Source organism: Rattus norvegicus, chromosome 18 (genome assembly GCF_021556685.1).
Source record: "Rattus norvegicus strain SHRSP/BbbUtx chromosome 18, alternate assembly SHRSP_T2T, whole genome shotgun sequence".
NCBI lineage: Eukaryota > Metazoa > Chordata > Mammalia > Rodentia > Muridae > Rattus > Rattus norvegicus.
Window position 1 is genome coordinate 74,335,317 of NC_141551.1, and position 24,101 is coordinate 74,359,417.

A 24,101-nucleotide genomic window follows, 5' to 3' on the forward strand; every position below is an offset into this window, starting at 1 on the left:
GTGGTACAGTGGCAGTAGGGTGACTTCTGGGGCAGCTGCTGGGCAGGTGAGCAGCACATCCTGGTTCAAGTGTCACCTGACTCTAATTCTCATTGCTGTTCAGTATCAGGAAAGTTGACTGATATTTATGCACTCTGCTTTGCTTTACCGTAAGCAGAGATGATAGGATTCCTACCTCCTGAGGTCAATTGCCGAGTCAATCAAAAAAAAATCTATGTAAAGAACTACACCGGTACGTGGTGCACAATCAGGGCTATCACAGGCTTAGCATGCAGTGGAGGGTCCTGGGAAGACCCTCGAGAATCAGATTGCTGCGTCTCAAGACCAAGCTTTGTCTCACACTACCTACATCAGGGGGCACTTCTTTTTTCCTCTCTTTCAAAATGGAAAAATAATAGAGTCTTTTACTAGTTGAGGTTGTGCTGGCATTTTAATAACATTGATTAAAAACATGTTAACAGAGAATAATAGATGATAAGTTGTCAATAACCTAATTATTATTATTATACTTTAAAAAACCCAATAGTTACTAGTCATCAGACAGTCAGTTTTCTAGTAGCAGGGCTAAGGAGACACTGCCACTTTCCTGTCACTCTCAGGTCCCTTTAGAAGAGAGTCGAAGCTCAAATTCCTTCCTTGGGAAGGCTTCTGGCAACCTCTAGCTGGACCCCAGCTAGGTGGAAGGAGATGTGGCGGTGCCTTACAGCTAAAACCTGTGAGGTTTTAGCTTCTTTCTGGGCTCGACCTTGGTCTTCTTATCCATGCCAGGTGCCCTCCCGGGCTGTTTATCAATGGTCAGAAGTTGTGAAACGGACACCTATTCTCCTCGTTTTTAACTACCTTCCTTTAGCTTGACAAAAACTTCAGACTTTTCAGAATGGAAGCATGGGAAACTACGCACTGTCCCGAGTTCCTGTAGATTATCATAGAGTTCCAAGAGTTCACACAGTCGTGGGGATAAGGTGTCTTATGCATCTTTAGTGATGAGCGACTTGCCTACCTTGGGGCAGTTGGCATCATGGACTGGTCACTTGAGGTTTGGATAGGATGGGATGAAAAAAATTAAGCCCTTGCCTGACAGGCCTGACACTTCCTGTCATAATCATCTGTTAAGACAGTGGGAGTAAGGCTGCAATATAGCTGTCACACGCAGAACTGAAACTGTACAAATCACTTGGACTTACACTGGTGATCCAGGCCAGGACTTAGTCTGTAGCACCGGCCCACACTGGCTGCTCCACCATCTGTCCGTTCAGCACCGCTCTCACAAAAGGACAAGATGTAGGTAGCGCTGGATCAGTTAACCTGCAGGGCATGCAACTCTGCCATAGGTGTTCCACTGCTCGGCCTTTCCCACTACTTTGAAACAACTCAGAATAAGACTGATCAGAAACTTGTGACCAGAGAGAAGGCCGCACTGATATTTTTTGTTTGTTTGTTTTGTTTTGCTTTGCTTGTCCAGAATTTGCCTCTGCCCTTTCATCAAGAGCTTGACCTTATCACTTTGCCTACTCTCCACTCAGGCTTCTTCCCACTCACCCGCCTCTGCAACAGAAGCTCAGGGAACAGCCACACTGGGGATGCTCACACAGAAGGCTGGCTTTCATGTTCCGAGCATCAAGACCACTGTCATGCTACAAGGGCAGTTCATGCCAATCTAGAAACACAGTATCCCAGGCCTTCTTCATAAGGAGGCATTAATTAGTGAGAAAAACTCAGACGATATCTGAATCTTTTCCTGACAGTCTTTGTTGATACAATGCATAATATCGCCCAAGTTAAGGACCTGTGGTAGCTGCGGGTAAAACCCTACAGATCTGAATTCAGCCTGGTTTCTTCGAGCTACATCATCTGCATTCTAATTCCCCCAGTCAGCTCCCACCTCCAAGGTAAAGATCTCAATGTAGTTTGCCCTTTATCAGGTCAATCTGTTTTACTTGTCATTCAGGCCGTCCCTAATGTGCAACGTGATCTAGGGTAGGTTTACATAACATCTCATTCCCTCTTATGAAATGATCACCCTGGACATGCCTACTTCTCTAAGCTGCCCTGAAGACCAAATGGATAGGAAAGATTTTGAAAACCATAAAATACCAGGTAAGTGCAGGTCACTACTGTTTGTTATTACTTGGTCGAGAACCTTCCTAGTGACTTGGGAAAGCCGAAACCACTCAATATTGTCCGTGGAAAAACCAGCGTGGGATGCAGAGATGAGTTAGGGAATGTTATGGTATCATCCTTAGATTTTATGATTTCTATAGACTTTCTTGGACTTCTGGAACCTTACCCCCTCTTTCCTGGCTTCAGCTGAAGGGGAAACAGGAAGAGAAAGGTAGAAAAGAGGAAACAAAAACAACAGCCCTCCCTATTCTGGCACTAAACTTCTAGTTCCAAAAGCAGGTTTTATTTAGTGTGATGGCATTCTTCCCATCACAAAAGCAGCAGCCTGCCTACTTAGCCTCAAGGTGTTTTTGTTGTTGTTTTTGTTTTTTTTGGGGGGGGGGTTGGTTGTTTTTTTCATTTAGAGGCGAGGTGACTGGTGGAGACCTCATCTGTGCTGGCCACAGCCTGTCCTTTCTCCCCCATGTCCCATTTCCTGCCCTTGCACCTCTGTATTTATACTGAGAAACAAAAGTGATTCCCAAATATTTATTACCTGTGGCTTTGGTGGGGAGGGAGAGTTGGGTTTTGGTGTGGGAACTAAACATTTTCTCTCTGCTTTATCAATAATGTCTCAGGGGTACTTGACATCTTGGGCTCTACCACTAAAAAGATCGAAAGCTTAGTGAGACTGGAGCCATTGCCCCAACAGCTCAGCCTGGTGGCATTTTTGAGAAAGCCAAGGAACTTCACAGAAGCTGATGAGGGAAGAGGAGTTAGCTTGGCATGCTGTGTGCTCCCTCATTGGGCAGACTTCCCTCTGAACTACTGTCCAGGTCTTTAGTTGATGTCTGAAAGGGAGCTGTTCTTCCTAATCATCTGGGAACACGTCTGATGCCACACAAAATGTTATTTACTAAGTAGATGCCTATATAAATCGGCTCCCTCCATGGTGGGTGACTGACGTATTTTGGGAATTGGTTTCTCCTTAAATAGTTGGCACTGAGGCATCTCTACGGGCTGTAGTGTATTTCCCAGCTTCTTCTGAATGAAGCCATGTCCTGTTAAGCTGGAATTATGCTCCTGGGACACAAAAGCAACTTTGAACACAGTGGATACTGTGTAAAAGCACCGGGGTAAGTGTGGGGACCCTCATTTCTAGTGCCAGCACTGTTCCTCTGGGTTTCAGTTTCCCTGTAAACAAAACATCTGGACAATAAAGGACAACAAGGCTCATTGCTACTTACTCACTGCACAGCCTAGAATGCAAGAATTCTTACCTTAGCATGGATGAGAGGGGAGGAGCTTTGGAATTAAAAAAACCCCAGTACACATAAGGTTATTTTTCTCTATAGCCATTTTTTATTGGGTTTCTCCAAGCCAGTTTTTATACAAAAGCCCTAGGCCATGGGTGACATTTGACTCAAGGATTCCACAGCCCATTTATCAATAGAAAGGGCAGAGCAATAGGAGCCTAGGGAACCAGATGCACAGAGGTGCCTAGCCCCCTTCCTGGCATCATTTATGAACTAGCTGCCAGTTGCCCTGTAGCACAACCCGAAAGAAGGCTGTAGTCCCAAGGGTCTCACATATATAACTGGGCAATCCAGATGTTTTCCTGTTGTGTCTGTCTGAAACCAAATAAAGACCAGGCTTCAGGGATTTCCTGAAAAGCATAAAACTTGGCAAAAGAAGTAAAAATTAGACTGGAGGGTCAATCTCTCTGGTAGCCATGAAACTTCTACAAATATAGGCCCAGTTCCTTAACCCTCAAACCACCACCACCCCATCTTTTGTTTCTTTAAAAGCATGGGTCTCTTTGTGTCTTTTGGGTGGCACAGTCTTTTCTAGGTAGCATTAGGGTGCCAGGGAGAGCATCCTAATAATTCACTGGATATTTTGTCTATAAGAATAAGAAAATGTAAAGTTGTGGCTACTCAAGGTAAAAGATTCAATTGTGTCCACAGACCAAAATGTATCAAGATAGCCATTTAGTGTTGAATACTAAGTATGCCCAAGTCAATGCTATGTCAGCCGGCTGATGGTACTCAGTTCTCTCCTTGTGTATAACCATAACTTCTTGCTAGCTCATAATCTGGGCACTGGAGATATTTGTCTTAAAGAACAAGACAAGATCAGGACATGTTTGGCCCATGTGAACTGCCAGACCACCGATACCACCACAGCCTCCACCATCAATCAACAGCATGGCGAGCTCTGCCTGTGGAGCTGGACACAATACAAATTTCGGGGGGACATCGACACACTAAACTCTTGGATATTGGGTTCACAGATAGAAATAATGTCCTTTGCCTTGCAAGCTATGTTGATGAAAGCGGTTAGTGCTGCACATCAGACTTGATACCTAGAGTGTCAGAGTCTGATCTTCAATCACTTCTTTCTCTCTGTTTCTTCACATGTAAAAACCACGTGACTGGACAAGATCTCAAGCAATCCCAGAAATCTGCAATATCCTGACAGCACCAGGCCTTGCGATGACCTAGCAAACATGGCAGCTGGCCAATGGGACTTAGGGAAGTCACTCTTTTGAAGGGTGGGCTAATTCATGGTTTGAAGGTGAACTTGTGGAGCTTCTGAAGTAACTGTCTCTAGGAAAGGTTCCCAATGCTCTTCTCAGCTCTTGGAGGATGCAGCAGCCTCCATAAGTGCCTGTCTTAATGTGGCAGCTTCCTCAACACTTTATAACCAACAGCATCTTATGTTAGCACATGTGCCATGTAATTAGATTTCCTTGTCATGGATGCTGAGCCCTTCAGTTTGAAAGAAGGCAGACACTTCACCAAGAGAGGAGAGCTTCTCAAATGCTGTGTGCCTGCTCCCTAGGGTTCATTTCAGCTAGGCAAGGAAAACACTGTCATTAAAATGGAGTCTTTGTCCTCTCAACAGCTGCTCCAGAGAACTGGAGCAAAGAGATTTTTAACTGGGCCACACAAAGCACAGATTCTAACCCTACTGACTTGGAGGGGGAGGGGGAGCTGATAATTACACTAGCTCTTTATAAAGATAATTTGCAAGAACAACACTTTACATTCCAACAATGGCTAGAGCTCACTGGGTAACATTTGACAGAACTGGAAACATTTCCCTTCCTAGGACCTCAGAGAGGATCACCAACACAGCTCAAATACTTTTTATTAGGAGAAGCCCTGACTGTAATTCTGCAGGCTGAATTCTAAGATTTCCTTTTCCTGCATTTAGGGATTGGGAGCGGTCATTTACTGAAGTCTTCATTTGCTCGTATGTAAGATTAGACTAAGAGGGCCGTAAATAGGAGTAGAGTGAGGAAAGAATGAGGAACTAAGAGCCACCTTACATATTAGAGGCCTACCCTACTTACTCTATTAATCTATGAGTACATGGAGAAGAGAGATTATGTTGAATACCTTTTATTGTTTTTACTTGGGGATATAACAAATGGAGTATTTTGAACCATCTAGTCCTGGTAAGCTGGGTTTTGTTTGTTTGTTTGTTTGTTTTGCTTGTTTGTTTGTTTGTTTTTTGTGGCCACTCGTTTGTTCATGAATAGCATTTAAATTTTTCAGTCTGGCCAATCAGTTCTTGTAATCTGGTTTCTGTAAATATAGTGTCATAGTAAGTTTGCAATATCACAAAAGACCTTAAATATCTTTGACACTAGTTGTCCAGTTTCCCATCCACCTGGGTTGTTTTTTTTAAGGTTACTCTTGCTTCTTTGTTTCCATATCATTTTTGTCATGTCTACCTCTTTCCTAAAACCTCAAGCAATCACTGATTACTCCTTTCCCTGGGCTTCTATAGGGTTTAGCACAGCCAGATTCACAGGGCAAGTTATGTACTGTCATTTCACCCACTGGACAGCCAATCTTTTGAGACAATCACCTACCATTTCAAGAATACTTTCTAGGAACATTGTCTAAATGTAGCATGATGGTTGAAAGCCTGGAGAGATCTTTCAGAAACCTTAATGCTGTCATTAGCATTTTTCTCTTCTGGCTGTAGACCTACTCATTGGCCTGAGTCTTGAAGAGACCCAGGCTCCCCATTCCTGCTCTAGTGGAGAAAGCTGTCTCATTGAAGCTATCACCTGATGCCACCAGGACCTCACCCAGACACAGAGAGCAGTGCTCTGCCCCCTATTCAGACTGCTGGCCTAAGCACAAAGGAAACTTGACACACCAAGTTTCTAGACTCAGTACAAAAGTTCAACTATTTCATTCTTCTGGGAAAATTGGTAAGCTTTGCCGAGTAGCCTAAAAGCAAGAAGATTCTTCTCAAATAAAATTCTAGGAGACTTTAAAGAAAGCCTCAATTATAAATCCAGGGTTGGCAATTGTAAAATGAGGCAATTAACTTGGAAAGTGAAGGGTTTTAAAGTGGATGTAGCCTGATGATCTACTCCAGTGAGAAAAGAAAATATAAACCAGAGAATCTACCCAGCTAATCAATGTAGAGCAGAAATGAAGTCCAGGCATTAGACTTGTCAGTCCACTTTAACTTCTACCACATATCACTTGGTAATTATCACTAAGACCCTAGTAGACTCGAGAGCAACCTGGGGAATGCAGACCTGTGCTCGATACATAGTCATTTGCAAGATGCTAAGGGGAACTTGTTTCCCATCCAGCATTACATTCTTAAGATGTAAGTTCAGGGGCACCAGGATAGAAAGCTGTCTCCTTGATGCTGTCTTTGAGGGCTTTCACACAATCCACAGGGGCCAAATTGGCCCCTACTGTCAAGAGGCTCAGAACTAGAGTGGGCAGCCACTAATGACTGATATGATAATACACACACAGAGAGACTACTCTTCAACCATTTAGCCCTGGCCCCTGGTCCTTTCTGTCTTATTTTGCTGATTTCAATGCTCACAGCATCCTCCTTCTGTAAGTCTTGATTAAGTTCCATTCAATCAGAAAGAGCTAACTCAAGCCCACCTTCTTTAACAACCACTGGATTCCTCACTCATTCAACAAATGTTCTAGAAGAAGAACGCTCAAGTGTGTTCTTCAGTACAGGCCTGGGTAGCACTGTAGCCAGAGCATTTCTGTCACTATAAACATATTAGAAATGGAATGGCCAATGTGATGCTTTGGGAGAAATAGTCTAATCCATGCTACTGGCATAAGTGGGCTGTCACCACTTTTGAAAGTTTAAGGACTGATTTTGTTTTCACGGTTTCTTCTACCGTCTCTGGAGGATACTCAGCCATGGGTATTCTTTTATAGCAACATTAAATGTAATATTATAAGTAGTGAACAAGTCAACATACCTTATATCAGGACATTTATATTATAAACAAGAAAGTAGATAAGAATAAAAGGAAAAACCCAAAAGAGTAGTTATCCTTGTGTACATGTTTACGCATACATACACATGCCTATCTATACAAAGCAATGCATGGTATTCATATACAGTATAATTATATCTATACAGATGAGCATTAACCAAATGATATTAATTAAAAAGAAAATAATCAAATAATATATAGGGATAGGTTTAATGATGGAAAGATTTGACTTAGAAAGGCTGGTCAAAAATAATCATTCTTATGTTGTAATATTTAAGCACATACTCAAGTTAGATTAACTCTCACTTCTCCAAGTAGCATGTAGCTGAATACTCAGAATGCCGTGTGTGGTAACGTCCTGCATTCCCTTCGGGTGTCATACTTTGTCTAATATAAATTTACTGGGCATTATGTATAAGACCCCGGGAGACAGATGTTGGGTACAGCATTGTAAATGAAATGAGCGTAGTTCTGCCTTGACAGAACCATGGACTGGTGCAGGGTCAAGCATCATTTAATAAAGAGCAGACATGGAAGGGTCACTGGAACAAACATGCTGGTCATACCTCTTCTTCATTGCCAGAGGAACAGAATGTGCTGCTGATGTGTGTCATGACTGAAGCCAAGAGTCTCATACTAGTGGACATGCAGTGACACTTGCATTCAGCTTTCCTGGGTCCACTTATGGGGTACAGCTCAGTGGCACCCCAGCTTAGAGCTGATAATTAGAACATGAATTCTAATACGCTCAGGCTATATTATATATCACCCAGATGCCTTTATAGGTATATTTTTATTTGTTTATTTTTTCTTTCATTCTAACTATTCTACTGATTAGGCAGGGCTATATAACATGCCTGGGACTGAAATCATCATGGCTTGAAATCCTGCAGCTCTAACTCTCACCTGAATCTTTTCCTTGGCACTGGAGCAAGGTTTGCCATTCTCGCTTTACATAGAGAATGATGATGGGGGTGGGGGTAGGGGTGGGGGGCGGGGAGTGCATGTAACTGCCAAAGCCAGTAATCACTTCCATTCTTGGCGGCCCCATGGCTTGCTTGTGGTTGAGTTGGACAGATTCTGTGATCCCCATATCCTAGTCGAATGGGCCCGGCAGAATGTCATCATGCAAAGATTCATGTCAATTTGGCCATCGCTGGACAGCTTTCCACAGAGCAGTGCTAGCCAGGGGAAGCAGAGATCCAGGCTGCGCAGCTGAACACAGGCCAGTCCTCCTCGGGCTGAAGCTCTGGCTCCATCCCAGTGACCCTAACTTTGTAAGTACACGTCCCTTGGAACTATAACTAGAAAACAAAGCTGGCCCCAAATATAAACCCTGATTATGGGGATTAGAGTTTTGAAGTGGAGTGTGTGTGTGTGTGTGTGTGTGTGTGTGTGTGTGTGTGTGTGCATTTCATCAAATTCCCTGACAACTGTTTATTGAGGAATATAGATGGATCAGGAGCAACAAGGACAATTTTGACTTTTGCAAATCTAATCTTCTTTCCGAAGTCTTTCAGAGTATAAACAGAAGGCAGATTCTGTGGGCTGGCCACAGTGAATGAGTCCATGTAAGGGCATTTGAACACACAGGGGAGTTTAGGTAAGACAACCCTACTGCAGCGGGCACTGGTGTATCCCAGGGTGTCTTTTCTGTGCTACTTCCTTCTCCAAATTTAGCGGCCCCAAGGGGTCCTGAGAGCAAAACTCTCCGTTTGAGAAACAGTTATCTGGGACTCCCCTGGGCACTGGCTCCGAGTTCAGAGCCCCACAGTATCTCACAGACTTGTCGTGATAGGCAGATCAGAGGATGGTAGTTTGGAGCCAAGCAGAAGAGAGATCCCATCCTTGATACTGAGAATGATGGAAAGCCAGGCGAGGATTGAACCCCTCTCTCCCCTAAACCCACCCCTGGATATATGCAGATGAAGACAATCTACTCATTAACTGGATCAGACAACCTTAAAGTCCAGCATTTAAATGTCTTATGGCCTGGACTATGAGCTTTGGTTGCAATGAAATCTCAGTGGGAACAAAAACAAAGAAAATAAAAGGATCATAAATAAATCAATTTGGGAATTAGAGAGCGGGAAATACTCTCAAACATCCTGTACCAGACCATTTAACCAATGTCAGAGAAAATGCTACCAAGCAAAAACCAAACAGGAATTCTAATCACCTTTTTGTATTAGAAATAAGGAAACTGGGGCCCAGTCAACAGAGGATATCACGACCCAACCTTCTTCCAAATTCTGGTCTAGGCTTCCCTTCTCTGAGTTTATTGAAAACAACCAATGAATGTTCAGGGCAAAACTAGATGTCCTCTAGAAAACAAGACAATATCCACACCAGAAATCTATTTCTTTGTCTGATTGCATTCCTGTGAGTCAATCAATATGGCAAGATGAAGTCAAGGATTAGTCAAGTTGACCAGTAGCCATGAGTGAATGAAGTCTATGAAACAGAAAGCCAGTTCAGTTAGCAAGTTTGTGTCACCAATCCTGGCGTGGGTTATATAATCTGGAAGAGATTTCAGAATCATTATCTCTCCAAGACCCCATGGGAAACTGGTAAGGGAGGTGGCTCTCGTGCCCACTTTATATGAGAAACTAACAATTCATCTCAGGGTGCAGAAATTAATAGCTACTTGTAGATGCCATGATGTAGTTGAAGTCCCATTCAACCTTGTTTTTATGGGTACCCAGAAACATGCTTTCTAAGTTAGGTGGTCCCTCAACACTTTACTGTGTACTTTCTATTGGAACAAGGTCAAATAGTGAGTGGTTTGAGGTTCTGTCTACTGCAAGATTTCATACTGACTTGGACAGCAGTGTTATTTATACTACATTTAGGATACACAAGAGAGTGCTTGAGAATAACCTAGTAAATATTTGGAGAATGAAAGAAGGAAAATTTGTAGCACCAAGCAGTGAAGAAGTTGAGGGAACTTTTCTGCATTAAATCACCTTTCTTATTAGGAAGAATTCAGCCTCAAAAATAGAAATTGGAAAACAAAACAAGAATGAAGGAAAGACTCAGATTTCTGGACTCTCAGAAGAGTGATTTGCAAAGGAAAAGAGTGGTGAGGAAACTCTGTCTTGGGATCCTCCAATCCTAGATTTGGATCATAACTGGTATTTACTAACAAGGTAATAAGGAGAAACATCATGATAGCTACCCCACCTGATATCCTTAAAAAAAAAGTAATGTCAGAAAAGTCAGAGATCCTCCACTGCCAAATTGAAACGCAATAAAGAAGGTTTTTCATCATTGGTCTTCAAAATTTTATCCAAACTAACAAAAATGAATTCAGGAATATGACACAGTGCTTTTGAATGGACCCCTTTTCTGGTCTGTGATCTATGAAGGAATGATAACAGGCCCTGACTCAGGACATTTACGGTCATTCTCAATAATTACTATGACATTCTTTCCTAATATGTGCCTCAGAAGACATTTTTGTTAATACCTAGGAGATCACTTTATGACGTCTGTTTGGAAGCTGACTCCTGGGCTCCAGTACTACCTATTCTGCTGACGTACCTCATTACAGCACTTACTCAACCCCAGATTAAATGCCTCTCCTACTTTAATCTGCCACTAGAAAGGGAGGAGAACGTCAAACACATTCAGTACTTGTCAGTTGTGATGATGACATAAAGTCAGGGGTTTTGATCCAACAGAGAAAAAGACAGCAACAACAGCAGCAGCAGCAGCAACAACAAAACTAAATAGAAATTAAGCTAAAAATAAAATTTGAGCCCTTGATGCCGAGCTCAACAAGGCAAGTGTGTTAAATTATTTTCCCAATTATCCACCTATGTGTTGCCTAAAACTAGGATAGTTCATGAGTGAAGGAACTGGCTTCATTCATTGAACTCTGCTCTAAGCAATGTGTTCCTAACTGATGCCAAAGGCCATGTCCATGTTTTGAATCCTGACTACTTTCCTCCACTCCAACATTGAGATGGTCTGTAGAAGCATGTGTAAGCAGCAAAAGGAGACTATGCTCCAAAACTGTGAAGAAAAGCTATGTCCCATGACTAAGCTGTAGGAGAACTAAGAGTGATTTCAATATTTCTGATGGGTCCAAATACTGAGCCTAGGATCTGTCACCTATCTCGGGACACAAATAAAGGTTATAATGGAACACCTCCATTGGACCTTGCTCTATTTTTTTCTCACCAGAATGGCATGCACAACCTGTATTATAAAGACTAAGAATGGGTGACAGAAACAAGACATAAGTCAACAAAGCTAAGCCTTCCTAGCAACTAGTAATGGAATAGGGCCAACCATGGAGTGGTGTCAAAGGGATCCTCAGTCTGTGTGAACTACTGGAAGATATATGAGACATCACACTGGAAGGACTGACACACAGTTCTGAGACCCAAGACAGAGCCCTACCTTCCTTACTGTTTCATAGACTCTGGGAGCTCTAGTGGATCAAGTAGAGGCACCCTGTGTAGTACTGGGGTCTCCATTCCCAGAAAATACCTCTATTCTCCTAAGGCACATTTTCTGCATAACACTTCTGTAGTCCTAGTCGTCACTGAAATTTACCTTGTACCCTTCACATCCTCTCTGTGCAGCATCCTCATGCTTTTTAAGGGTGGTAACATATGAATCTAGTTTTGGGGTACTCTTGCAGGGAGAAGCTTTGCTCTAAGGCTGGTAGAGAATGACCTATTAAAGAAGTTTCAGTTCCTATTACATGAGGGAGCTCTGTTATCATCTTACATCAGGACTATCTTAGTCAAGAGCAAATTTAGTTTCAGTCTTGTTTAAGATTTATTCTGTGTGGGCTGGAGAGATGGCTCAGTGGTTAAGAGCACCAACTGCTCTTCCAGAGGTCCTGAGTTCAATTCCCAGCAACCACATAGTGGCTCACATGAGATCTGATGCCCTCTTCTGGTGTGTCTGGAGACAGCTACCGTGTACTTATAATAAATAAATAAATAAATAAATAAATAAATACATAAATCTTTAAAAGATTTATTCTGTGGATTTTCATTCTTGGGCAGCTGCCCTTGATCTTCACTACTCTTTTATTTGTGGAGGAATATTCCTGATGACCCTCTACAATGAAGCAAGCCATGTATTAGGGCCAAATCAAGATGGGCTCAGAGCAGTATACATACTCTGATGAACATCTCCTTTGAATCAGTTGGTTCCCTGGCTTTACAACTTTCGGTTGTTCTAGGCTAAATTCCAATGCCTGAAGAAGGAGCCTTCTTATATTGTGGTTGCTGACAGGTAAATGAATGGCCAGGACTCTAGAGCATGGAACAACCATCTGTCCCCTTATATTCTTAGTTATCCTTGATGGAAAAGGAGTAGTGACAAGGAAAGATGGAGGGACAGGAAGGGAGTTGACGGGAAAATGACAAAACCTGCCCAGGAGCCTGTCAAGAAGGGGTAAATCCTCTGAACACAGAAAACGCCAGCAAGTATTACGCACACAGATGTGCTCACTGAGCATCAAGGCATACAGGGAGTTTCTAAGAGGAAGGCAATATTGGTTGATTTGTGCTCTCTGTTCAGATGTAAGGATAAGATTATATGGGGTGGTGAGAGGAATGTGTACCTTGTTATTGTTTGGGTGCGATGTTCTATAGATATCTGTTTGGTTCATTTCATTTATGGTGTCATTTGATTCTAGGTTTTCTCTGATTAGTTTATTTCTAGATGATCTGTCTATTGGTGAGAGTAGGGTATTGAAATCATCCCCAACAAAATACTACATTGGAGGTCAATATATTTTATAAGACTGGGTGGCTCTGTGTTTTATGTGTATAGGACTATAAGATTTTATTGATAGATTTTTCTTTTGATGAATATGAAGTAGCCTCTATTATCTCTTCTAATGACATTTGGTTTAAAATCTGTCTTTTTTCCATTTGCTATGAATAGTAGCATTTTCCATTCTTTTACACCAAGGTGATGTCTGTCTTTGATGATATAGTAAACTCTTTTAGGAAGCAGCATAAAATGGAAACTATCTTCTAATTCAATGTGTTAGTCTGTGCCTTTGTATTGGGGTGTTGATAATATTCAGAGATATTACTAAATCTATGTATAAATTTCATTCATTTTGTTGATATTGTACTTTTTTTCTTGGATCCTTTTTGATTGCATGTCCTGGCATTGTTTATTTGCTCCCTGTGGCCAGTTGAGTATGTTTGACCTTCTATTCAGATTGAAGTATTTTTTTCTTGTATCTACTTATGTAGAAGTGTGTCCATGGGTCTGTATTTCTTTGTAGTCATAAATTACTTTTATTTTATCCGTAATGTCTCTAGATAGTTTTGCTGGGTATGAAAGTCACAATTGCTGTTATGCTCTTTTTTGGATTTGGAGTCCATTGTTCTAGGCTCTTTAATGGTTTCTGGCAAATCGCCAAGTAATATTTTAATAAACCAGACTGTTAAGCGACTTGACATTTCTGCCTATAGCTTTCAATGTTCTTTGTTTAATTTGTGTTTTAATGTTTTTAACTAAAATATGTCATGAAGAATTCTTTTCTGGTCTTATCTGATAGTTTGTAGGTATATTTTACCTAGATAGGAATTTTCTGTTTATGATTTTACTGAATATTACTCTATGGCCCAGCTATAGATTTCTTCTCCTATGTCCCTTTAATTTGGAGATTACATCTTCCATTGTGCCACTAAGCTCATCTACGCTTCATATATTTTATTTTTAACTTTTCATTGATATTTACGGAATGATCCAATTCTTCTATTTGGTCTTGCAGTCCTGACTCTGTATTTTCAATATGTTTGATCTCATTGGTGGGACATTCTACTGAGGTTTTCGATTGGTTAATCATGTTTTATATTTCCAATATCATTTAGTTTGTTTTTTTAAATCAAACTCTACTTTCATGTCTTGGCATGATTTGCTTATTTCCTCCATTTCTTCTTATTTTTCTTCTTTGACTCTGACTATAGTTAAAATCATTCTTTCAACTCTTTTGTTTGTAAGTTCTGTCATTTTCAATAGGGGCTATTACTATGGGATCTGTATTTTAAGAGGTGACATGGTTACGTGTGTGTGTGTGTGTGTGTGTGTGTGTGTGTGATAATTGAGATGAAGTTGAGTCTTGATGTTATGATATATGTGTTCAGTAATGATGTATAATAACCAGAGCTAATGGCTATGCTCCCTGCAAATGATTTCTCTAAATGAATTAGTGAACTTGATAATTTAAAAATGTTTTAAAAATATTTGAATATGGGGAGAAGATTTTTTAAATGTATATGTAGTATTCTTTCAAAATTTCTGTACCTTATAGAGTTTAATAATAACAAGCTTGTTAGAGAATTCATAGGTACCATGTGTGACATATATGACTTGAGGCATCTGGCAAGCATGACTGGAAGTGCCCCCAACACGTGTCCTGACTCATTATACAGTTAATATCTGAAAACTCATTATCAGGAATCCTAATGCAATTCAATTACAATTGTATTCACATAACAGTGTTTACATACCAAACAGTTTCAGCAATCCAGACTGTATCATGTACAGAGAATGCATTGCACAATATGGTTAGAGTTGATGTGGGAAAAAATATAAAAATACACTATGAAGAATTTTATAGAGAATACTGATGGGAAAGAGGAAGGGAAGGAAAGGGAAGGGAAGGAAAGGGACAAGAAGATGAGAGAAGAAAAGAGGAGAGAGAGGAGAGAAGAGCAGAAGAAAGAAGAAGAGAGGAGAGGAGAAGAGAGGGGAGGGGAGAGGGGAGGGGAGGGGAGAGGGGAGAGGGGAGAGGGGAGGAGAGGAGAGGAGAGAGGAGGAGAGAGGAGAGGAGAGGAGAGGAGAGGAGAGGAGAGGAGAGGAGAGGAGAAGAACTCTAGAGCAATATGAACAGTATGTTTCAATAGACCTTCCCAAAGAGATAGAACTAGACATTAGCACTATTTAATATGCCAGGGCTGGATATATCTACCTGTCAGATACTGCAAATGTGGTCAGTAATAATTAAAGTATATAATTTTTAATATTTTAACTTGAATTCAATCTTAAAGAAAGATATGTTAAGATATAAAGCTGTTGAGGAATGAATAGAAGAAGGAAGCTGTTTTTAATGATAAAATCTCCTACACACGATTAAGTCATGATGACTATGGGGCAAACGTTCCTAGTACCACACCATTCCCTATAGCTTGCAACACAGTTATGTGCAAAGTGTATAATGCTTGTCTATTATAGCAGGATGTGTAGAATGAAAGGAATGGGCTATATCAATCAGCAAGACGTTTGGAGGCCCACTGCATGGCTTAAATAGTACAAGCAGGTCACTGTGTCACCTAACATGCTATGCACTTTGCCTCCCATCCCTACCTTAAGCATCAGCCAAGTAGAAGAGGATATCTTGACATGGTAATGAGATGCTCACGCACCAGTGAGCAGAAGTAAGTCATGTATAGGAAAAGATCTTCCAGAACTAATCAAGAAGTCCGAACTACTTAGACAAGTCTGTCTGCTGTCAAAAGCTGAATCTCAAAAATATATATCTCTTTTGGTTTTATTTTTCCTTGAGTAGTCCAACAACATTGTGCCTGCTTGAAGAAATGACCTGAACACCCAGTCAGATCTGACATTAGACAGAATAACACATAAGAACCCCCATTGCTTGGGACCGCAAAGTTGGAGATTAATCCCATGTTGGACAGCACAAGACCAAAAGGAGGAATCCATCAAAATAAGAGGCAGCTGTTTGCCTCAAAAGAATCAGAACAGACTTCAAATAATATGGTTAGCTCAAGGACTTTCAAACCAGTTTCTATTTTGTTTTGTATATTAAAAACCCTTGCTCAGTTTTGTGTTTCTTGGGGAGCTAAATGGATTCACAAGTTGTATTTAAAGGGTAGGACAGAAGCAGGACTTTTGTTTGTTTTTAATGTTATTTTCCAGTGTCTTAAACACTCTAGACTGAGTACTAGAGGACTTGGGCTCAAATAAATCCAAACCTAACCAGTAGGAGCCCAATGCCCTTGGCAGTCTCTTTAGTATTCTCCAGCCCCCTTCAGAGCTGGGGCAACAGTCTTCTTAAATGAAGACTTAGTTCCTTTAAGTAGGTCTTCAGTAGAACTTCAGGGTTCTCAGAGTCGCCTGGTCTAAGATCCTTCAAATGGAGTTCCAGGACCCAGACTAGTCTGAATAGAGAGAGAACTTTCTTGATGTGAGCGGGGGCACCCATTAGTGTTGAGAGGCCTGGCACAGGACGCAGCCACTGCCACAGCATTGCCAGTGAGGAAGCAGCCAGTTACAATATCTTTGGGAAAGAACTGCTCTTCTTAGAACCCCCATCCCTGCCCCAAAGAAACCAGTATCTGGTATCTGTCTGAATTTCAATAAACATGATTATTATTTAAATATCAAGTTTCTATCATTTTCCTAGAGCGGATTTCTAATAGCTCCAAAGTAAAGTACTGATGGATTGGTAGATGTCAATAAAAGCAAAGGCATAGGAAGACAACACGTGGATTACTGTTGTTATAACTCTAAAAAATTAAAAAGTACAAAAAAGACTATATCAATTATACCATGTTTTACTGTCACTCAGAAATCCCTGGAGGGGGCTGGATTTACAAGATGTATCCCTTAGAAAGAGATAGGTGGATGCTTCTAAACTCGTACTGTAGTATTTCCATTGGACGTTCCCTCAGTATTGAGGGTATGTGACAGCAGTTGAAAAACAGACACAAAACCAAACAGGGGATCATCATAAAGAATGCAGCATCTCCTGTTATTTGATCACTATATTCCCTGAGCATTTAATCCTCTCAAATATTTTGCAATCACTTCCTTTAATTACAGAGAAAACACACTGGAGCGGCATGGGTGTGCAGAAGCATCCCCTTCTGTTTCCTTCTTTCTGTTTAATCAAGAATTTGAATCACCTTTCAGATTCCTAATCCTATAATCCTGAAAGGAATTTACTCTGCTCCAAACTCTGGCTTGGCAAGTAGAACCTGGAGTCCCCTAACTAAGACTGTCAGAGAGAGGGGAGGGGGAATCTGGAAGCAGGCTTCCTGCCTTGCTCCCCGAGACTTGGGAAACCAGGGCCCCTTGCCTAGACTGAGTCAATATTCAGAAGACACACCCTTTGTGGGGGGCAGAAAGCCCCATTAAATTGAAAACTGGAAGCAGTAAATCCTTTGTACTCTAAGTCATATTTAAGCCTATCAAAACTTGGGATCCATGTGGCCATTCACGCACACACTTAATCTACATCCACTGTATTGGTGTCTCTTCCTGGGGAACCCATTAGTAGTTGATGGTATAACAATTTGAAGATTATAGTCCACAGATACATAAGATGTGTCAGGGTTGTGTTTAGGAAGGTGCTAGATTGTGCTGAGAGAGGAGGGAAGAACAATGAAATGGGCATCTCTGTAGTTCTAGCCACGCTGAACACTAGGACAAGACGTCCTGGGTGTGCCTGGGTACCAATCTTTAGAGGTTCAGAAACAGCCATCTGCCACGATCACCGTTTTGGGATGTACCACTTTTCCAACATTTTGGTCTACTGTTTCCTTCAACCACTGTCAAACAGTGGACAGCTTCACACTCTAGACCACGCCCACACTCCATCCCCAAAATGTCAATGTCCCTTTTCTACCTGAAGGTCTAGAGTTGTGCTTCAGTGAATATGGTCACCATAATACAGGCTTAAAGGCAGATTGTAGGATTAAATTATGTCCCCTTAACATGCCTGAAGACATTTTCTTTTATCTTCAAAGATGAAGGTTTTCTTTTTACATGCACAGTTGTTATTGTTTATGCCTTAGCAGCAGCACGGCCGCCTGTCCTGTCTTCACCTTATCCCCGAGAGCAGGAGCAGGGTTTCAGGTTTTGATTTTCTTTATTTAATCTGCTCTCACGGATGCACTTGTGCTGTTTCTTACACAACTCAGTTAGTGCTGCAAACTGGGAAAAGATGATGGCCCTGCCTGACTAGGAATCTCTTCAGCACACTGAGCTCCCATGTTCCAGAGCACATGTGAGAGGAACGCTGCAGGAGGAAGAGGGGTGTGCAATGTACCTTTTCATCAGCCCTGGGTCGCTAAATAGGGCAGATTCCTTTTCCCATAGTCTCCATATGTTCCACTCGTAGGGATCAATAGAAGCAACAGATTGTCTTCACAGAGCTTTAGATCCTTACCCAGATTGTTTTACCCCCTAAACGTGGGTTGCCCTGAAGCGTCAGCTGCTGCAAAGAATAGCAAAGCAGCCACGGTATTTCTCAACCAGACTCCGTCCTACCTCAACAATTTGTGTTTGTAGTAATTCCCAAAGACCCGCTCATAGAACCCGAAAGCAGAATAATGGAGCAACTATGGTGCCCCAATGCAACCTTAACTTCCAAAGTGCTCTTTTCTCCACAGTAGAAAAGCTCGAGTTAGGAGTGCACAGCTGCCCAGGCAGCGTCCAAGCAGGGTCCCAACAGGAATGAGTCAACATGATTGGGTGACAGCTGGGTAAACATTTCTGATAAAGCCTCACGGTTGTGATAGCTCCTCGTGTGCGGATGGTACAGTTGGATGTGGCGGTAGCTGTTTAAATGTCTGTAAGCAGATTACTTAGTAATCTTAGGAAAGACAGAAAGCCTGGGGCAGATGAAGAGAAAGACAAACAAGGATAGGAGAGAAGGCAAAGTTCTAAGCCAGGAGGGAGGATGGGGATTTTGAGCTTATAGAACCAAAACCTGGTGAAGGTCGAGGAGTGCCAGAGATTACAGCCCTCTTCTAATCTGTCAAGGGCAGACACATGGCCGGTTGGCTGGTGATAGGCAAACCAGTGAAAGCAACTAGCACATGGGTTTCAGCTACACGTAAAATGTTTCCTGAAAACCCAACACAGTTTGGAGATAGACATGCTCCTGAAACTCTTAGAAGAGACAATGTATGATAGTCTTTAGTGAGATCCAAGATCCATGAATCAGCTCATAGCCTGTGCACTTAGAAGCGACTCTGTCTCCCCTATGCATTCTACCTGCCTCTGCCTGCCTGAGAGGACCCATTGGCTAACAGAAAACACCAGGAGTTTAAGATGGTCAAATGCTACACAGATATACATATGCATCCCCAAGGAGACTGGATGTCCCTCTTTAACATGATTTCCAATAGAGAAAGAATGTAATCTAAAAATATGTAATGACAGACAGCAAGGCATGGGGTGGGGGAGATGCATTGTTACTGTGCTATCACGGTATTATGGCAAAGTCTCTTTATAAACCCTTCCAATTTGTTTCATAATAGTAATAGCTTATAAATATGTTCACTGTGCTATTTTTCTTATTGTGTGAAATAGATAAAACTGAATATTTTAGTTTCCCAGAAAATAAGTGTCTTAGTTTTGCTAAACACAGGGTTATTTGGTTCATAGAGTCCTCTGATTATAAATTCTCAGCCACTTGTCCACTCAGACATTTAAGGAGACTCCATCGACAGAGTTAAACAGAGAATTCTCAACAGAGGAAACTCGAATGTCCAGAAGAACCTAAAGAGATGTTTCACATCCTTAGTCATCATGGAAATGCAAATCAAAACAACCCTGAGATTATACCTCATACCAGTCAGAATGGCTAAGATCAAAAACTCAGGTAACAGCAGATGCTGGTGAGGATGTGGAGAAAGAGGAACACTCCTCCATTGCTGGTGGGACTGCAAACTGGTACAACCACTGTGGAAATCAGTCTGGAGGTTCCTCAGAAAATTGGACGTAGTACTACCTGAGGACCCAGCTATACCACTCCTGGGCATATACCCAAAAGATACTCCAACATATAACAAAGACACATGCTTCACTATGTTCATAGCAGCCTTATTTATAATAGCCAGGAGCCAGAAAGAACTCAGATGTCCTTCAACAGAGGAATGAACAGAAAATGTGGTACATTTACACAGTGGATGACCATTCAACTGGTAAAAATAATGGCTTCATGAAATTCACGGCAAATGGATGGATTTAAAAAAAATATTCCGAGTGAGGTAAGTCAGTCACAAAAGAACACACATGGTAGTACTCACTGGTAAGTGGGTATTAGGCAAAGAACATGGACTGTCCATGGTACAACTCATGGACCACATGAAGCTCAAGAGGAGGAAAGACCAAAGAGTGGATGCTTCGGTCCTACTTAGAAGAGGGAAGCAGGGGGTGGGAGGGACATAGGGGGAAGAGAGGAGGGGAAAGGGAAAAAGAGGAGCAGAGTCAGGTTTGAGAGGAGATGGGGGAGATGTACAGAGGGACAGGAAATTGAACATTAATGTGTAGCAATGGGGGATGGGGGATTGGGGGTAGCAACCAGAAAGTCCCAGATGCCAGGAAAGCAAGAGCCTCCCAGGACCCCACAGGGATGACATTAGCTGAAACACCCCACAAAGGGGAGGGAGAACCTCTTGAGACCATATCTAGAGGTTAAGCATCTAACCCCTGGGTTGAGGGATGGGTCCATCCACCCATTTCCAAAATTTTAACCCAGTTTGCTCCTGTCTAAAGGAAATACAGGGACAAAGAGTGGAGCAGAGACTGAAGGAAAGGCCATCCAGAGACTGCCCCACCTGGAGATCCATCCCACATGCAGACAACAAAGCTGAACATTATTGCTGATGCCAAGAAGTGCATGCTGACAGCAGCTTGATACAGCTGTCTCCTGACAGGCTGTCCCAGCTCCTGACCAAAACAGATGAGGAAGCTGGAATCCAACCATCTGACTGATCACAGGGACCCCAATGGAGGAGTTGGGAAAAGGAGTGAAGGAGCTGAAGGGGCCTTTTCTGGTATCAATGGGAGGGGGAGGCTCTTGGTCCCAGTGTGGAAGAATGCTAGGGTGGTAAGGTTGGAGTGGGTGACTGAGTGGGGGTGGGGGAGCATCCTCATAGAAGCAGGGTAAGGGGGGATGGTATATGGGATTTGCAGAGGGGGACCCTGGAAAGGGACTAACATATAAAATGTAAATAAATAAAATAGCCAATTAAATAAAAGGAGACTCCATCACAACACTGTTGTCTTTGCTCAGGGAAGCAGTGTGGTGGTGGAGTGAGCACTGATCTGAGTCTACATACCAGCCCCAAGCACTTGGTGTGGCACCTTGGCCAGCGTTTCATGCCTTTGTCAATGCTACTGCCAGATCTTTGTGGTTATGGTGGTGTGATGCAACTCTAATTATCCAACAGAGAAGAAGGAACACCATCTAATTCCCAGGAAGAGTAGACACAGACTCATGGTGCTCACTGGTCCTAAGTTTCCTTAAGTCTAAGTACATTCGAAAGGCTTTGATGCTGAGCATTTGATGTGGCACACGGTTTTTTTTTTTTTTTTTTTTTTTTTTTTTTGATTACCTTTCAAACAAGGAGTTGAAATTAAATGGACGTCTGTTGGCTATTACTAAAATTCATTTAGATTTTAGTGGTGGTCCTTTGCTGATGACTGGTCATGTTTATACCATACTTGTCTTCCTCATTCATACACGTAAGAGAACACAGCAGACTTTTTATTATTTCTTTTGCAGATATTTAAAAAATGACTGGCAGTGACGAACAGCTTTTTCCTTTTAAGCTACAGTTTTTGTATTATTGTGTGCTCATAATTAATCGAGTTTTTTTTTATTTCCCTTGCTCTTTTATACAGTGAATTTTTTTTCCAGCTCCCCAAGGAGATCTTTAAGTGTACAAAATAATTGTCGTGATAATCTGGCCACTCCAGTATCACTGCCTCATTTAAGGGCCTCACTACATGTAAGGGCAAAGAGAAAAGGATCTATGAACATTACCCAGGAGCACAAGTCTAGACACACACTGTTTCCTGGGAGGCAAAGTACAAGTCTCTGCTGGGAAGAATATGGAAAATAAGTTTATATTTACAATAGCTTCCTACATGTCTGGCTAAATGAAAGAAAGGCTTTTTGCCAAGCTTTAAAATGGGAAGGAAAAAAAAAAAAGCTCTTGCTTTTGGAGAGGGGCAGTCACTTGCTTTGCCTGATGAGTCAGGAAGCTAGGAGAAGGCTGGGTGGGAACTTGGTGAAGAGTAGAGAGGAGCTTTTAAATTTTAGCCTGAAACATATCTTGGTTTTCTGAAATCATTTGCTTAAACTTTCTCTGTGTGGCACAGTGAATGGCTGCAGATTCAGTGGCAGTCTCAAGTGGGGTGTGCCCCACTGTCCTTGTTTGATCTTAGAATAAAGGAATGAACAACTCTGGATCATGCTATATAGGACACTTCTTAAAATGCTTCAATCATGTGAAATAGTATGAAATGAATTTTCATCTCGCTCTACTCAAACTCTATCAGGATACACATCACACATGATTTTTAAAAAGAGAATTTGAGAAACAAAATTTGCACTTCATGGAATTGTTGACGTCCTGGCTGGCTCTTGTCTCTCTTTCACATATCTCTTCTTTCTCCCTCCCTTTTATGCATGTATCCATTTATTAAATTAAAGTAATAGTTTACCAACAAGATCTGAAGTATCAATTTGAAAATTACAAAAACAAAATGGGGAAATACTTGTTGCTCCTTCAGGAAGCCGACTTGGGACTTTAGTGGCCAAAGAACATTGACCAATCCGTCAGCAGACTCTTGGCACTCAGCCTTTTTTAGTTGACAACCAGCCTCATAGCAATTGGACAGGCAGGTGAAGGCTGTGGGCCATAGGCATGTGTTGGACTCTCACCTCCCCAGTGACAACTTGAGATTGTGAGGTCTATAAATCTCTTGGCGCTTCAGTTTCTATATCTCCCCAGTGAAGCATTCCTGTGCCCTATCCCAAGCGTTATTAGAAGAATTTGGGAAATTAGTACAAGTAAGAAATCTCTTACCTTAAATCCTTAAATGCTTGAAGATACAAGAACTCTTTTATATTTTGGATTACATCACAATTTGGAATATGTATATGCATATATGTGTATGTATATGTATCATACACACACACATATATTTATGTCTTATGTATGAAACAAAGACACAGAGGGAGAACAGAGATACAATGAGACCCAGGCATAGACATTTAGAGAAAGAAATATTTTGGGGTTGAGACTCAGTTATAAACCTAAAACCCATTTATATTTTATATTTACACGTTATACGCATAGACACATAATTTTATATTATAAATTCAGTGGTTTTGAGTTTCCCACTTGCGGTAGCCTGTTGGTATTAAAAATATCCTCAGATTTTGGAGCGTATTGAATTTTGGATTCTTGGATCAATGGTACTCAACCTCTGTAGAAAAATTGCATAAGATAAGTAACATCGTGCTAAGACTTTAACAAGCATTAGTCTCTCTCTCTCTCTTTCTGTGTGTGTGTGTGTGTGTGTGTGTGTGTGTGTGTGTGTGTGTGTGTGTATGTGTGTGTGCTTTAAAATCTGAACTATCCAAGTCCTTCTTTTAGGTTATTTACATTATTTAAAGTGATGGGGAAGAGCTGAATGGGGAGAAATGAATGGCAGCTGATGCAGGACAAGGACCACAGTGACGTTTCATCTCTTTGAGTGAGCAGTAGTTGCTAAAATAGACATCATAATTTTAGATAGCAGACTTTGAAGTAGAAAATCCCAGTGAGGACTGCTAACAAGTGCATGTCCTTAGCGAGACACCTTAGCATGCTGTGCCAATTCTTGAGGACCTGGTTGTAGTTGTCCATAAGAAGACACCAAAGAGTCTGTTGGAGAAGACAACCACAGCAGACCAGAGGCA

The 24,101-nt window shown here is 41.6% G+C and overlaps 1 protein-coding gene and 1 long non-coding RNA gene across 3 annotated transcripts in view; one reads left to right on the plus strand and one right to left on the minus strand.

Annotated features, from left to right (window-relative positions):
* Positions 1-24,101, minus strand: part of Setbp1 (SET binding protein 1) — a 361,705-nt gene that overhangs the window by 127,028 nt on the left and 210,576 nt on the right.
* Positions 8,000-22,610, plus strand: LOC147999887 (uncharacterized). Of its 2 annotated transcripts, none has more exons than XR_015642664.1 (4): positions 8,000-8,322; positions 8,488-8,664; positions 19,814-20,394; positions 20,903-22,610. It is a non-coding gene; the product is annotated as an uncharacterized LOC147999887 (long non-coding RNA). The 2 variants fall into 2 exon arrangements; XR_015642665.1 differs by having other exon boundaries at positions 8,053-8,322; positions 19,790-20,394.